The sequence below is a fragment of the Cavia porcellus genome, unplaced genomic scaffold, assembly GCF_034190915.1.
Source record: "Cavia porcellus strain 051 isolate PalLab524CR breed Dunkin Hartley unplaced genomic scaffold, mCavPor4.1 scaffold_17, whole genome shotgun sequence".
In the NCBI taxonomy this organism is placed as follows: domain Eukaryota; kingdom Metazoa; phylum Chordata; class Mammalia; order Rodentia; family Caviidae; genus Cavia; species Cavia porcellus.
This window is the reverse complement of record NW_026947500.1, coordinates 62,660,539-62,679,098: the sequence shown is the minus strand read 5'-3', so window position 1 is coordinate 62,679,098 and position 18,560 is coordinate 62,660,539. Positions and strand designations below refer to the sequence as shown.

Sequence of the window (18,560 nt, the reverse complement as noted above, 5' to 3'; positions counted from 1 at the left end):
CACTTCTTTCGTAAGAGTAATTCCTAAATATTTCATTTTTTTGCTTGCTAATGTGAATAGTCCAGTTTCTCTTATTTCCCTCTCTGTGATTTTGTTGTTTGTGTATAGGAATGCTATTGATTTCTGAGTACTGATTTTGTATCCAGCCACATTACTGAATGTATTTATTGTATCTAAGAGTCTTTCAATGGAGTTTAGGGGGTCTTCTATGTAGAGTATCATGTTATCTGCAAACAATGATAATTTAACTTCTTTTCCTATCTTTACCCCTTTTATTTCTCTTTCTTGCCTAATTGCTCTGGCTAGTACTTCCAGTACTATATTAAATAGGAGTGGTGATAAAGGACATCCTTGTCTTGTGCCTGATTTTAAAGTAAAGGCTTTCAATTTTTGGCCATTTAGTATGATGCTGGCTGTTGGTTTGTCATAAATGGCCTTTATTATATTGAGGTAAAGACCATCTATTCCAATTTTCTGTAAAGTTTTTATCATGAATAAATGTTGGACCTTATCGAAGGCTTTTTCTGCATCTATAGAAATGATCATGTGATTCTTATTTTTGGCTTTATTGATATGGTGGATTACATTTATTGATTTGCGTATGTTGAACCATCCTCGCATTCCTGGGATGAATCCCACTTGGTCATGGTGTATAACCTTCTTGATGATTTGCTGGATCCTATTTGTCAATATTTTATTGAGTATTTTTGCATCTGTGTTCATTAGGGAGATCGGTCTATAATTCTCTTTTTTAGTTGGGTCTTTCTCACGTTTTGGTACTAGGGTAATATTTGCTTCTAGGAATGACTTAGGAAGGATTGCTTCCCTTTCACTTTCATTGAATAGTTTGAGGAGTGTCAGCATTAGGTCTTTTTTGTATTTCTTGTAGAATTCTGCAGTGAATCCGTTTGGGCCTTGGCTCTTTTTTGTAGGTAAGGACTTAATTAAATTCTCAATTTCAGTAACAGAGATTGGGTTATTCAACAGTTTTACATCCTCTTGATCTAGCTTTGATACTTCATATGTTTCTAAGAATCTGTCTATTTCTTCTGTGTTATCAAACTTTTGAGAGTAGAGGTTTTCGAAATAGGTGTTGATGATCTTCCGTATTTCTATTGGGTCTGTGGTGATTTCACCTTTTTCATTTCTTATTGCATGAATTTGAGCTTTTTCTTCCCTTTTTAAAATAAGGTTGGCTAGGGGCTTATCAATTTTATTTATTCTTTTAAAGAACCAACTCTTTGATTCGTTGATTCTTTGGGTTGTAATCTTAGTCTCTATTGCATTGATTTCTGCTCTGATTTTTATAATTTCCTCTCTTCTTTTGGCTTTGGGCTTGACTTGCTCTTCTTTTTCTAGCTGTTTGAGGTGTAGCGTCAAGTTCTTTATTTGTATTCGTTCTGTTTTCCTGATGTGGGAACTCAGTGCAATAAATTTTCCTCTGAGGATGGCTTTCATTGCATCCCACAAATTCTGGTATGTTATGTCTACATTTTCATTTTCTTTTAGGTATTGTTTAATTTCTTCTGTGACCCACTGATTACTCAAGAGTGTGTTATTTAGTTTCCACGTGTTTGCGGGATTTTTGCAGTATCTTTTTATCAATAATTTCTAATATCAGAACGCTATTATCTGATAACATGCAAGGGATGGTTTCAACTCTATTGCATTTGTTTAAATATGTTCTGTGAGCTAATATATGGTCTATTTTAGAGAATGATACATGTACTGCTAAGAAGAATGTGGATTCTGATGTTGTTGTGTGGAATATTGTGTATATGTCTATCAAATCCATTTGTCCGCAGGTGTGATTCAGTTCTGTTATTTCTTTGCTCATTTTCTGTCTGGTTGATCTGTCCCTTGGTGTCAATGGCCTATTAAGGTCTCCTGTTACAATTGTTTTACTGACAATTTGAGTTTTCATTTCTGTTAATAGTTGTTTTATATAACTGGGTGCTTTGGAGTTTGGTGCACACATATTGAAGATAGTTATCTCTTCCTCTAGGAGTTTTCCCCTTATAAGTATGTAGTGACCTTGTATGTCCTTTATGGTCATTGTTGGTTTAAAGTTCATGTTGTCTGCAAACAGAATGGCTCCTCCTGACTTTTTTTGGATTCCTGCTGCATGAAGTATTGTTTTCCATCCTTTGACTTTCAGTCTGTGAGTATCCTTCTGGGTTAGATGGGTTTCCTCTAAACAGCATATGGTTGGATTATGTTTCTTGATCCATTCTGCTAGTCTGTTTCTTTTGATTGGTGCATTTACATTAATGGTTATTACTGTTAAATGCTGGTTTATTGTTGACATGTTATCTCTCTGCTGTTGCATCTTTATCTTTCTGTTCTGTTTAATTATCTGCTTTGCTTAGTGGTTTTTTCCTTTGTGTATCTAAACTGTCTTTTAATATTTTTTACAGGGTTGGTTTGGTGTTCATGAAGTTCTTCAGCTGTTCTTTGTCATGGAAGTATCCTATTTCACCATCTATTTTGAATGATAGTTTTGCAGTATATATCAGTCTAGGTTGGAAATCATTTTGCTTTAGGATCTGGAATACTTCACTCCATGCTCTTCTTGACTTTATTGTTTGTGCTGAGAACTCTGCTGTGATTCTGATAGGTTTTCCTTTATAAGTGATCTGTCTTTCCTCTCTGACAGTTTTAATAATCTATTCTTGTGATGGATTTCTGGGGTGGTGATTATTATATGTCTGGGTGTAGTTTTATTTTGGTTATGACTATTTGGAGTTCTATATGCTTCACTGATCCTCATGTCGGTTTCTGATCTCATGCTTGGGAAATTTTCAGCTATTACTTCTCTAAGTATCCTCTTGACATCCTTTATGTTGTCTCCTTCTTTTTCATTAATCCCTATCATTCTTACATTATTTTTCTTTACATCGTCTTGCAGCTGTTGAATTGTTGTTTCCTGATTCCTTGTTATTTTAAAAATATCTTTCCTTTCCTGTTCACTAGCTGCAATCCTGTCTTCAAGGTCTGAAATTCTATCTTCACTTTCATTAAGGCAGTTTTTACAACTTTCAGCGGAGTTTTGTATTTCCTATATATCTCTGTGCATCTGCATTATGTATTTTGTTTGTTTCTTATATTGCTCGTCTAGGGATTCTATCTTTTTGTTTAGTTCCTCCAATTTTTTAACTGTGCTTTCTTTAGATATATTTAGAATCTCTTTCATTTCTTTTATCATTTCTTCTTTTACCTGGGAGATTATTTCGAGTTTGAATTTCTTTAAAGCTTCCTGGAGTTGCTTGTTAATTTCAGTAGCTATTGTGTCCAATATTTGAGGTGAATGGCATATATTTTCTTCTATATACATCACTCCTAGGGTTTCTTGAGATGGGCTGGAGGTTTTAGGTTGTAATTTGGTTTTTCGTTTAGTCATTTTCCTATATTTCTGTGTTTCAAGTGTTAGTTGAAAGCTTCCTCAGGATCTGTTGGAAATCCCCTTCTATGTTTGCAGCTACTGAGACTCTGGCACCACGTTACCCCAAGCCACTGGGCCTGCAAAAACAATGGCTCTCCTCTGCCTGTTCAGAACTCTGCAGTTCCAGATGAGCTGGGCCTCAGGGACACTGTGCGCCCACCTGCCCGTTGGAAGCTCCACAGCTCTCCAATTGCAGCCGGGATGTGGAGGCAGATGTAGACGCCTCAAACCGACCCTTCCACTTCACTGCACCCAGAAGCCTGGAGGGACCCGAACAGTCTGGGCTTTGGGCAGAGTGCTCTGAGCACTCACCACAGGCTGTGGTGCCTCTGGAACCTGCAATCCTCCCCTGCTTGCTGAGATATCCACAGTCCTCCAGACACACGGGGAGGCTGATGCAGCGCCCCAGATCCGCCCAGCCCCTCCTCTGCACACCGATGGCTAGATTCGGGACAGAAAAAGCTTTTGATAAGGTCCAACATTCATTTATGATAAGAACCGTGCAGAATACTGGAATAGATCGTCTTACCACAATATAATAAAGGCTGTCAACGACAAAACAACAGGCTGTATCATACTGAATGCCCAATAATTGAAGACTGCTACTTTAAAATCAGGCACAAGACAAGGATGTCCCTTATTACTGCTCCTATTTAATATAATACTGGAAAAACTAGCCAGAGCAATTATACAAGAGAGAAACAAAAGGGGTAAAGGTAGGAAAACAAGAAGTTAAATTATCATTATTTGCAAATGACATACTACTTTATAGAGAAGACCCCCAAAACTCCATTAAAAGACTCTTAGATATGATAAATAAATTCAGCTTTATAGCTGAATACAAAATCAATACTTAAAAATCATTAGCTTTCCTATACACAAACAACAAAATCACTGACAGAGAAATAAGAGAAGCCACACACTGCACACTACCAACCAAAAAAAAATGAAATATTTAGGAAATACTCTCATGAAAAAAGTGAAAGACCTATATAGGAAAAATTATAATACACTGAAAAATGAAATCAAAGATGATCTCAGAAAATGGAAAGACATCCATTGCTCATGCATAGGAAGAATAAATATTGTGAAAATGGCCATTCTCCCAAAACTGTTATTCAGATTCAATGCAATCCCAATAAAAAATACCATCAACATACCCCATAGAACTCGGGAAATCACTCCTAAAATTCATCTGGAGTGAGAAGAGACCTAGAATAGCAAGGACAGTTCTAAGCAGCAAAGGCAAGGCAGGAAGTATCACAATCTCTGACTTGACATTATACTACAAGGCAACTGCAGTAAAATCAACATGATACTGGGACCAAAAAAGAGCCAAAGATCAGGGGAATAGACCAGAAGATACAACTACAACTACAAACACACTCGACCACCTTATCTTTGATAAAGGGACCAAACATCTTCACTGGAAGAATGACAGTCTTCAATAAATGCTGTTGGAAAAACGGGCTCTCCATGTGCCAAAAACTAAAACTAGACCCATGCTTATCAACTTGTATTAAAACAAAATTTAAATGGATCAAATATCTAAATATTAAAACAGAAACACTAAATATATTGGAAGACAAATTGGGTAAAAAACAGAAACACTAAATCTATTGGAGGACAAATTGGGTAAAAACCTTGAAGAAATAGGAATAGGTAGAGAATTCATGAACAGGACTCAAACCCATGGGAAATACTTCCCAGAGTCAATAATTGGTATCACCTCTTATTACAAAGATTCTGCACATCAAAAGAAATCTCTAGCATAGTGAAAACAAAACCCACAAAGTGGCAAAAATGTTACTGGACTGCCCCTCAGACAAAGGACTTCTGTCTAAAACATATAAAGAATTAAAAGAAAATAAGACCCCCAAAATTCAAAGACCCAATCCAAAAATGGGCATCTGAGATGAATAAACAATTTACAGATGAAGAAATACAAACGGCAAATAAATACATGAAAAAATGTTCACCATCACTGGTCATTAGAGAAATGCAAATTAAAACCACACTGAGATTTCATCTCACTCCTCAAAGAATGGCCAAGATCAAGAAAACCAACAACAACAAATGCTGGAGAGGCTGTTGGGGAAAAGGAACTCTCCTACACTGTTGGTGGGAGTACAGACTAGTGCAATTATTGTGGAGGTCAGTCTGGAGATTTTTCAGAAAACTAGGACTGGAAGCCCAATATGACCCAACTATACTACTTCTAGGCATATTCTCAGAACTGAAGGCATCATACCACAGTGATATATGGGCACCCATGTTCATAGCAGCATAATTTATAATAGCCAGATCTTGGAAACAACTTAATGTCCATCAACTGAGGAATGGATAAAAAAAGTTGTGGTATTTTTATAAAATGCAGTACTACTCAGCTGTAAAGAATGATCACATTGAGATATTTATAAATAAATGGATGCAGCTTGAGACCATACTCATAAGTGAAATAAATCAAACTCACATGTATGAATACTGAATATTTCCCTAGTGTAAGGAATGATAAGAATACATAAAAGTATGTGGTAATCATGATTCCCAACCATGTAGGTTTGAAGCCAAATAATGTTTTCACTCATTAATTGCAATGGTTTTAACCTGGGTTGTTCATAAAAGCTAGTGCTGATTTAATAACATCTTGTTTTGAAGTCCCATCAAGCTGTTGTACATCTGTTTCCACTGGTTTTAATGTGTTGTATCTTACTATACTTTACTATATGCGATAGTATAAACAAAAATTTTTATAGGCAAAGAGATCATAAAGCATTGTTCGTTTTCTGTTAACTGGTTCTAATACCCTGTATGTAATTCTTTCATTCTCTTGAATGACTTCACACTGTCTTGATATGCTTGATGCTATAGTATACAAAGTTATACTCAAATAATTCACGGAAAGATGGAATATGGTGACTACTATTATGTTAGATTATCTGGGGTGTAACACAATGATGCTTAAATTGTTCAGTTCTGACCTGTGTTGTTCTGTTACAATGTCCACTTTTATCTCAATCTCTACCCATTTTTTAAATTAATCTATATTTTCTTTTTTTTCAATTACAGGAAAACTAAATGCAAAGTAGTGAGATATATTATAGTAACTTTCGGTTTAACTATTAACGTGATTTTAACCCCAGTATGGCTCCCCCCATCTTGTTATGTGTGTTTTTACTATATTCCATTTTGTTTGATAGTATCAAGTTGGAGGGTACAGGCATCCACTTTGAAGGTAATAAGATTTACTATGATACCCATTATGGTTTCAGCATTATCTTCTTTGGAAGTCCTGTAAGGTCTCCAGTGTAGGTTTTATTGGTCTTGCTCTGTACTGTTTTGATCAATTCTATTATACCTGATGATATAGGCAACTCTTTTTAAAATAGCAAGAGGCACAATGGTACCAATTTTTGATCACCTGATATTCTATTTATGCATCATGTTCTATGCCCATCCTTCTATTCTAACCGACTCTGTTTTGTTTGTTCACATAAGGTTTTATTCTCTTCAAAAAAAAAAGTAATAAGAACTATGGGATTAAAAAAAACCAAAAACTGTAATTGTTATTGTAAAAAAAAGAGGAAAGGAACGTTGTCTAAGGGATGTAAATGGATGTATGTTTGAGTGTGTAGGATGGAAAACCATATTACTGAGCTTTTGTTGGACCATTGAACAGAACTGTCTGAAATCTCACTGTTTGAATGTATACTTTATATGCTTTAATTTTGTAATTTGGACAACTGTTTCTAAGATGTCAATATGTAAACTATTAACTAGTGACTTCTTAATATATTTTTTTCTTGAAACTCTGTATTATTTGTACCCTTTTACTGCTTTGTTTTTATATTTCCTTTCTTTTTTTTCTCTTTAAATAAATAAAAAAGAAAAAATATCCAACACTCAAAGTTAAAGGAATAAAGCTTTATTTATCTCACAGTTTGTCAAGGTTTCAGTCCACAATCAGCTAACTCCAAGGCAGAATGTCACATGGCAAATGGGCAACATTTTAGGGCAGTGGAAAACAGCAAAGTGAGGAAGAAAATCTACATCCAGAAACCACAATTGTTGAGTCACTTAGTCAACTTCTAAATTTCTCAAATGTATCAACTGTTGCAGTTACTATATACTTATTAATTTTAATCGTGTCTTAAAAGTTTTTGAAATTCTGATGATTTCGCTCTTAGAACCTAATTATATTTTTAAATAGCTACTTTTCAAAGCTAATAAGAACATGAGATCAACATTTTACAAATTGGAAACTATTCTCTCAAAATTTATACACTTTAAATTTTTAACTTTATTTTTTGAAAAATCAATAATTCCTTGCATGTTTAAAAGATTGTCTGATTGGGTTTACAAGTGTATAATACAATACTGATAAATATACAATAGCTGAAGTTTAAGTTTACACTGAGGCTCATTCCTTGCACTGGTTATTTAAATTTTGACAAATACAAAATGGATTGGACAAATACCCTATTACTCATAGTAATCTACTTGTTATGAAAGTTCCACTAGGTGTCATGGCTGTAAATGCTCTATATACTTTCCTACTCCTCAAAAATTTGACTGATGGTAAATACAGAAGTCATTTTCAGTATTGCTCCACTGCTTGAAGTTGAGGGAAAAAGAAATTTAAAACATGGACGCATGTTCTCACAAAAGCCTAAATACTGGTGGAAGCCAAGTTTGTAAGACTACATTTGGAATACTACAATATACTGAATCATAGAAAGAAGATACTTGAAAAAATTAAGCAGTAAGGAAGTATGAGAAATTACACAATTCAAAAATGTATTATACTTTCTTCAGTGGTCTCCAGTAACTAACTTGGGATTCTTGACTGTAGTACAATTATTTGTACCACAAGCAGTGAAGAGCGGGTGTGGATGTCAGTTACAGTGTGTAGCTGGTACACAGATGACACAGTTCTGCAGAGAAAGTTCTGTGGGTGAAAATCTTAATCATGGGCCTGTCGTATGATACTCGTTATTCTTCCACTTTGTAAAGCACAATACCAGAACAGTAACATTAAATATTCTAATGCAAACAAATAGCAAATCTCTAATGGTTCCTGCCTGACTGACTTAATGACTAAGACTTAGGAACAAACCTGCCCAGGAGGAGGGGGTCCCTGAGGTGTTGCTATCACTGGAACTGTATTACATCATGGTGGCTCCAGGTGAAAAAAGTGACACTCAAGGATGCTTTCTGGCTGGTATTTTTCTCTAGGACACCACCCTCAGGTGTGGAGCCCAAGGGACAATGGTGGCACCCTTCTCCAGGGACATGGGACAGTCACTGGTGACAGGAATTGGGGCATCAGAGTGTCAACCTGAGTCAGACACAATGTCATGCTGAAGTACAGACACATAATATATTTACATACCTGCCCTGCATTGAATGTTTCCTCTTAACTCAGTCTAAAGCATTGCACATATGTATAAGATGTTGCCTTCGATGATTTTCTTCCTTGCCCTGCAGCTTCCTATCTTAGTGTGTTTTTTTGACAATGAAGCCTGCCTTCTACGAAGGAGCACCAGTGTGCACAAGGATGGAGATGTGGTGATTGGATGTTTTTTGTCTCTCTATTTCTATATTTACTATACTGGTATCTTTCATATAAAGCCAACTCGAGATTTCTATTTCATCCAGTAAGCATCTTTGTTTATTTGTTTTCTTCCAGACACTAGAATAGATAATATGTAAGGATCTTCACATTGATGTATCAATATCCTCTATGGTGTTATCCGGTTCTGCTATGCACATGTGTCCAACAGGCCTGACTATTTATTTTTCTTGTTCTTTTTAAACATATTTTGGAATGAGGAAGAAAATGTTCTTTTTGTTTATTGTGTTCATAGCAAATTGTTCTGACTCTTGGATCCTGAAAGGGACCCCACTCTCCACCATATTCTATGGTCCATGTCCTTCCTCCTACATAGATGATACTGCATGAAATTAGGTGATGTTCTTCATCACAGCTGAAATCCTTGGATTGAACTGAATGCTAAGTGGCTTTTGCCAAACATTCCCTAATACAATGAAGGGTTTGCGGATGTTTATCTAACTATGCAAAAAATCCTTTACACTTTCACAAATTGTCTTCTCATATGTTTCCCCTTCTGCTTGGAGAAACTATTTCTTCTGAATATTCAGTAATTATTTAAAATACACGTTAGGGGGTGGGCATGTAGCTCTGTGGCATAAGTGCCTGCCTGGAAAGTGTGAGGTCATGAGTTTGAACCTTGGTAACAACAAGAACAACAACAAAAAAAAACCACTTTAGGGATCCACAGCATTCCTAAGTCCAGAACAAGGCATAAATGATCTGTGATACTTTTCTCTGCCAATGTGATTTTTCCTCAGTTGGATGAGTGTATCTGTGCACTATTCAGGTCTCATGCCAAGCATATAATTACATGAGAGCTTTTACAAGGATCAGAAAATTCTAGCAAATGAATTGTGCTTTTGTGAGAAAAAAAGAGATGCCATTGGAACAGTAATAGATTGAGTCTTATAGAAGGTTTTTATTCCATAGTGTTCCTCTTGCAGCTGTCCTCATGAAGGATTAAAATTAAATACAGAAAGATCATCCCTGGAGTGTCAAAACCATGTTATAAAAGCTAAACATTAGGATATTTGCTGCACAACCTGATATGAAGAGAAACTCACTGTTAGCCTGGTTAGCTCCCAAGAAATTTCTTTCTTACTGTCCATAAGATACAGATGTTTGTTCCACCAGTTGTGTGAGCAGGTCTTGGAGGCTACAGACTCTGTTTCTGGTCATGCAAAGTTAAGCTACTGCCACATTTGTCTCAACTGGATTTTAATGGCCTTCACTGGTAGGAGGATTTTAGGATCTCATCTGTAGAGAGGACACTCTGCCCTGACCTTCCCAATTAGAACACTGAAGACCAGATGAAGAGACTACTCAGTACTGGAATTGGAATTTCAGGGCTGGAAGTTTCTACAACCTGGTGATGTAACTTTTTCTGTTCTTTCTCTTCTGTGTAACCATTTTATTGATCTTTGATTTATTGTTTTTTTCTTGGTGATAGAGGCATTTGATAGCTGTGACTTCAGGTCCCTATATTAGCCAGCTGTGACTATAGTCTTTTAAGGCAACAACCTGAGCAGAGACAGTAGAATAAGGGAAGTGGGCCTTTTCCCTTTGCAAATAGAATCTCTACCTATTTCATACTGCTTATAACATCCAGAGGTTTGCTGGTATTTTTATTCCTAGACACTTTCCAAATGTTTACAAAGTTTTCAAGACAGGGACTTACTGTGCAGACTATGCTACCAGCAAATTCCTGGGCTCCAAGATTTCCTCTGCTGAAGTTTCTCTATCAGCTTGATTTTAGGAATTTCATTACACCTTGAAAGTGTGTTTTTCTTCCTCTTTTTCTAAAATGTGTGTTATTACTGATATGCTTAATATAGAAGGCTTGATTTTGGTTCTTGCTACTGAATGTTTCTTGTTAGAAACAGATCAGAATATTTGGATGTTTTTACTCAGAGAACTCTGCTAAAAATTGAATAAACCCTATGAAAGGATTACTTACTCATGCCACTTACTGAAAAGATTAAAAAGGTTTTATTTGATCAAGATATAACCTTCAGTAGAGAATGCAATGACATGTGGTTCATTTAGGAAAGTGGATTCTGAAAGGTGGATGGGCTAATGTGTGTCTAGTGATAACCGGGAGGATGCAGGCAGGAAATCAGGGAGTGTAACTAAAGCTGCCTGAGGATTTGAACTATAAAAATCCCAGTAGGATCAGACATCATCTGATTACAGTGAGGAACTGATCAAATACCAAGCATTGTCAGATTTCAAGAGTAGTTCAAGCATCTAGGTTCTGTTTCTATTCCTGGGAGGAGACGAAAAGGTCCCCACTCATGTATTGTTTTTTACAATCACCTCATACGTTCAGATAATCAGTCAGCTTTTAAGTTGTACCCATATGCTGTAATCTCTGTCTGTGGTGAAAAAGAACACATGTGAAATTCTGAGTTTTATGCTCAGGCTGATGTATCTACCAGGAATGAGAGTTTAGGGACTTAGAAGATTATTTTGGTTCTTGATAAAATCAGAAAGAAAAGAACTTTTGTAAAAATAAAAATGCTCATATTTAATCAAGTCACATATTTTATACCAACCATATACTTAAGAATCTAATTTTAACATATTGCAGGATCACATTGCAAATGCAGTAGTCACAATATTTAATATTCTATTATTGGCTTTTCTGCACATAAATATATTCAAGGTAGCATCATTTTATCTCTGTTGATATTTGCATCAACTTTTTGTCCTATATAACATAATATTATATAAATTCACGCTAATTCTTATACATGCAAAATTTATATACTTTCAACCTATTATGTCAATTTTCACACTTTTTTGAATATTCCAACTTTTCTAATTAGTTCCTCTTTTCATTTAAGGAGGATAATAGATATATGATGTGTAGAGGAATCCTCCCTGATTAAATCTAGAGAATGTTCAAGAGTAAAATGGCTGTATTCCAAATTATCTATTTTATATTGTTGTACACATGTTATCAAGCCACATTCTACAACAACATAATAAGCACTTTAACACAGCCACTCAAGGAAGCAATATCTCCATAACCTTTACACTGGACACTTGTCCTAAGTTGAGGTAAAAGAAATGGCAGCATTTTTATACACAGGCTTATTTTTAATTAACATCGGGATTGATTATATTGTATGCATTGTCTTAAGTATTTTATTTTATGACTTACCCTTCATCAATTTTTTGTCTTAGGAAAGGTCTTCTAATTTATAGAATCATTTTCACATATTAAGGAAAAGAAAATACTCTTGATTAGGTATTTTTAAAATTATTTACTAGGCTTTTGTTGCTGTAAATGGGTTTATATAAATCATGCTTAAACAGAAATTGATATAACTTTTTAGGCTAGCGAAAAAACCTCCCAGTTTTCTTTTTCCTATTTGCAATGCATCTCAATTATAATTTTGAAAGTACATTTGTGTTGAGATTATTACTTCTACATTTTAATTACTTAGTACTTAAAATTTATTTAACAGGGCGTGAGGATTTAGCTCAGCAGCATAAGCGCCTGCCTTGAAAGCAGGCAGTAGTGAGTTCGATCCCTGGTATTGATAAAAACGAAAAAGTCCAAAAAAAAATTGATGTAACAATAAATGTTTGTATTCAATTAATTTTTTTTCACATTAGTTTATTTTTGCTATCAATACCATAATTTAATAGAGAAATTATAAACCAATTTTGTGATTAAAAATGATAGATGATAATGAGATACAGAGCAAGTTACATAAACAGATTATTTTTATGATCTGTTCCATTGATGCAGCTCTATCTTGACTTGCTTTTTCTCTAAATACCATGCTCCTTTTGTGTTCTGAAAGTTTCACTACTTTTCAGATTTTGAATATTTTATAGTAGTTGTGTGATATGTGCCATTCATATAAAATATCACATCTTTAAATATTTATTAATGACAACATTGATAGAAAGTTTTATTATTAAAATTTCTGAAGTATTATTTTTAGGGCTCTTATCTCTTTACCATATCTTAAGGGCTTTTAAAGAAATCTTACTATAAGTTTTGTTAAAGCTTTTGCTACACTATGTATCTTTATCACAAAGGAGTTTCACATACCAGTTTTATATTGTAATTCTTTTTCATTCTCATTTACTTAGATATAGTTGGGGCATGCATTAGAATATAGTTCTATTTTTTACATGAATAATCATTTCCATAAAAATGTTGGCTTTCAAAAATTGAAAGCCTTTACTTTAAAATCGGGCACAAGACAAGGATGTCCTTTATCATCACTCCTATTTAATATAGTACTGGAAGTACTAGCCAGAGCAATTAGGCAAGAAAGAGAAATAAAAGGGGTAAAGATAGGAAAAGAAGAAGTTAAGTTATCATTGTTTGCAGATGACATGATACTCTACATAGAAGACCCCCTAAATTCCATTGAAAGACTCTTAGATACAATAAATAAATTCAGTAATGTGGCTGGATACAAAATCAGTACTCAGAAATCAATAGCATTCCTATACACAAACAACAAAATCACAGAGAGGGAAATAAAAGAAACTGGACTATTCACATTAGCAAGCAAAAAAATGAAATATTTAGGAATTACTCTTACGAAAGAAGTGAAAGACTTATACAGTGAAAATTATAATACACTGAAAAAGGAAATTGAAGATGATCTCAGAAAATGGAAAGACATCCCTTGCTCATGGATAGGAAGAACAAACATTGTGAAAATGGCCATTCTCCCAAAACTGTTATACAGATTCAATGCAATCCCAATAGAAATACCATCAACATACCTTATAGATCTAGAGAAATCACTCCTAAATTTCATCTGGAACCAGAAGAGACCTAGAATCGCAAAGGCAATTCTAAGCAGCAAAGACAAAGCAGGAGGCATCACAATCCCTGACTTGAAATTATACTACAAAGCAACAGTAGTAAAATCAACATGGTATTGGAATCAAAACAGAGCTGAAGATCAATGGAATAGATTAGAAGATACAACCACAACTACAAACACACTCAACCACCTTATCTTTGATAAAGGAGCCAAGCAGGTTCACTGGAAGAACGACAGTCTATTTAATAAATGGTGCTGGAAAAACTGGCTCTCCATTTGCCAAAAACTAAAGCTAGACCCATGTCTATCACCATGTACTAAATTAAAATCTAAATGGGTCAAAGATCTGAATATTAAAACAGAAACACTAAATCTATTGGAAGACAAAGTGGGTAGAAACCTTGGAGACATAGGAGTAGGTAGGGAATTCATGAACAGGACTCAAACTGCACGGGAAATACTTCCCAGAATCAATGACTGGGACCACTTCTTATTAAAATGTTTCTGCACGTTAAAAGAAATCTCCAGCATAGTGAAAAGAAAACCCACAAACTGGGAAAAGATTTTAGTGAACTCTCTCTCAGACAAAGGCCTCTTGTCTAAAACATATAAAGAATTAAAGAAACTCAGACCTCCAAAATTCAAAGATCCAATCCAAAAATGGGCATCTGAGATGAATACGCAATTCTCAGATGAAGAAATGCAAATGGCAAATAAATACATGAAAAAATGCTCATCATCATTGGTCATTAGAGAAATGCAAATTAAAACCACACTGAGATACCATCTCACTCCTGAAAGAATGGCCAGGATCAAGAAAACCAACAACAAATGCTGGAGAGGCTGTGGGGAAAAAGGAACTCTCCTGCACTGCTAGTGGGATTGTAGACGGGTACAGCCTTTGTAGAGATCTGTCTGGAGATTTCTCAAAAAGTTGGGACTGGAAATCCCATTTATTCCAGCTATTCCACTTCTAGGCATATTCCCAGAAGAACTGAAAGCATCATACCACAGTGATATATGTGCACCTATGTTTATAGCAGCACAATTTGTAATCGCCAGATCTTGGAAACAACCCAAGTGTCCATCAACCGAGGAATGGATAAAAAAAGTGGTGGTATTTCTAGTCAATGGAGTATTATTCAGCTATAAAGAAGGATCACATTGAGATATTTATCAATAAATGGGCGCAGCTTGAGACCATACTCATAAGTGAAATAAATCAATCTCGCATGTGTGAATACCGAATAGTTTCCCTAATGTAAGTAATGATTCAAATATATAAAAATATGTGGTAATCATGATTCCCCATTAGGTGGCCTTGAAGCCTTATAAAGTTTTCACTCATTAATTAGAAAGGCTTTATTCTGGGTCTCTTGATATGGAAATATTTGAAGCTAGAGTATATGAAGTTTTATCCAAATATTTCAAGGAAAAAGACAGACACTATGGTAACTACTATTAAGTCAGGTTATATGGTGGTGAAGTACTAGGTTGCTGAAACAGTCATGCTTTGACCTCTATTGTTATATTGTTATGTCCTGTTTTATCTCAATCTCCCCCTTATTCTTTTAAAAAATTATTTAGTCATTTCTTATGTTTGTCTTAATTCAAGAAAAAATGAAAAAAAATTAGGATATATAAATAGTAACTCTTTTTGATTTCCTATTAACTTGTTTTAAGTCCTGTAATACTCCCATGATCTTGTTTTGACTGATTAGACTCTGTTCCATTCTATATGATAGTATCAAGTTTGAAGACATAGACAACTACTTTGAAGGCAATAAGATTCACTAAGATACCCATTCTGGTTTGACTATTGTCTTCTTTGGAAGTCCTGTAATGTTTACAATGCCTAAGTTTTATTGGTCTTTTTCTCTACTGTTTTGTCCAACTTTATAATATCTAATGAGATAGACAATTCTTTTTAAGGAAACAAGAGACAACGTTGATAACCATTGTTGATAACCTTGTACTCTGTTATACACCATGTGCTATGTCTATCCTTGGTTTTGACTGACAGCTTTGTTTTGCCATATTTGACTTTATTCTCTCCCCCCACCCAAAAGTAATAAGCACTAAGGAGTAATAAAATCCAAAATGTGTAAATTTTGTTGTAAAAAAGTGAGGGAAAAAAAAAGAAAAAAAAAAAAAAAGAAAAAGAGCTCTAACGGATATAACAGCAAGTGTGTTTAGGGGTGTTAAATAGCTGACTATATCAATGTTTTTGGATCATTGAACACAGCTGTTTGCAGTCTCCCTGTTTGAATGTCCACCTTGTATTCTTTGATACTGTGATTTGAGCAACTATTTTCAAGATGATAATATGTAATCTACTAACAGGTGATTTCTTACTGTTATGTTTTTTTTTTTTTTGTAGTTCTGTATTACGTGTACCCTTACACCACTTTGTTTTGTTTTGTGTTTTTCTCTTTTTCCTCTTAAATTAAAAAAAATGTTGGCTTTTATCTTCAGTTCTTTTTTTCTCTACTAACTTGCTGAATATAAATTCTGTGACTTAGAAATTCCAGAGTAATAATAAGAGATTATGATGCTAACAAATAAATTCTGTTTTGGGAACTTTTTAAATGAAAACACTCGTGCTTTTAAAACTTTCATACTGCTTTTAAAAGATTTATACCACAACAATGAAAGGAGATTGCACTGTGTCAGTAGCAATTTTACAGCTGTATTAACAGAAATCTCTCAGCAGTAGAAGGGTGGATGATTGTGTGGTGAACTCTTGAAAGAGTATGAATTTCTATGCCAGTGCTGACTCACTTTTGTTCTTTAAGCAAATCTAAGATTTCACTTAAAAGAATTTTAGTTTTATCTTTAATTTTATCTTTAGTTATCACATTCAATTCTCTATATTGATAGGGGCAGTGTAAAATGCCTCTACATATTATGTTACCCAAACATTAAATCAAGCAGATTAATATATAATCAGAATAATATTTCTTCACATGCATAAGACTGAATAGCAATTTTGTTTTGGATACACTTAAATAATAATATTAAGGAAATATTTTTACCTAAAATGAAGCTTTTAAGCAGAAATGGACGCTTGTTAGTCCTGGATACCATATGTTACTCATAAATATATTATTTTTCTCCTTGGAAACTATAAGGTTATTTTAAAAATATAACATTTTCAAAAGACCTGCATAGTTCAAGTATACAAATTTTATTCTGAATTTATGTAGCATGATCATGTTAACTATATAGCAAATATAACATTAATGAAGCAACTCTTTTGGAAATTTTGTAAGGCTACTAAGCCCCTTTATGAGAAATTCACCCCCATGATTCATTTAATAACAACTGCCTTCTAAAAGGTCAATCTACTAATATCACCATGTTCACACTTAGGTTATAAATATATGAATGTGTGGTTAGAACACAAGCATTTGGGTCAGAAATCATACTCTACTGAATTGGAAGACAATCATGGATGGAAACTTTTCTCTAAGGACCTGTGTGTTCTCCTTGCAGGCTTACACCTAGCAACTACCAGAACTACCTGGCTTTCACTTTTGCTGTAGAAGAGATCAACAGGAATCCTCATATTTTACCCAACGTTTCTCTGGGCTATGAGTTCCACAATTTCATTTACAGTCATTGGAGGATACTAGAGAATTCCTTTCTGTTGGTCACAGGACAGCATGAGATACCTAATTACACATATAAGAAAGAAAATAAATGTGCAGCAGTATTGACAGAAAATCCATGGGATACATCAGCTCAGATAGGATCACTACTGAAACTCTACAAATTTCCCCAGGTGAGGGTTGCTGGGACAGGAAATCATGGAAACATATACAGGGAATTTCAGCTACCAGGAGCATAAAGGTTTAAAAATGACTGCATTATTGTCTTTCAAATGGTACAATGCACCAGAGTCAATAAATAGAGATTTCCTCGGTTATATACAACTTCTTTTCCTTATCATTTTTTGGATTAAACATGCAAAAAAGAAGGAAAAGTGTGTTTCTTGGATATCTGAATGATTTACTCATTTTTAACAAAAATCTGTTCTGGTAAATGTTTAGGAAAAAAGGGAGGAGCAGGTTTTTCTCCTAAAACTAGTGCAGCATACTCAGTACACTTTAGAAATACTGTTGCTTTACATCAATACCAGTGTATTACCCAACTTTCTCTTTATTTTAGGTTTACTATGGTTTGTTTGATCCTACACTGTCTGAGAGTGGCCAGTATCCTTTGCTCCATCAGGTCGCTCAAAAGGACACGTTTTTGGCCTTTGCCATGGTGTCCTTGATGCTTCATTTCCACTGGACCTGAGTGGGCCTGCTCATCACAGAAGGCCATAAGGGTCTTCAGTTTCTCTCAGATATGAGAACTGAGATGGACAGGAACAGAGTCTGTGTAGCCTTTGTGAAAATTGTGGCAAGTTCCACTGTGTCATATTTCTCAGCCATGCAGAAACATGATATCCTGACTGCAGATACATCATCAGTGAATGTGGTGGTTATTTACTATGACACTGGTAGTCTAAATGATGTGAGCTACAACATAGTGCAAAACTTAATGACATGGAAAATCTGGGTGACAAACTCACAATGGCAAGCAGACCTGGATGGAAGAAATTTCATACTTGACTCTTTCCATGGGGTCCTTGTTTTTTCACACCACTATGAAGAGATTTCAGGTTTCAAAAATTATGTCCAGGAAGCCACTCCTT

The 18,560-nt window shown here is 34.8% G+C and overlaps 1 pseudogene; it reads left to right on the top strand.

Moving 5' to 3' along the window:
- Positions 1–8,710: 8,710 nt before the first annotated feature.
- Positions 8,711–18,560, top strand: part of LOC100718579 (vomeronasal type-2 receptor 116-like) — a 52,671-nt pseudogene continuing 42,821 nt past the window's right edge.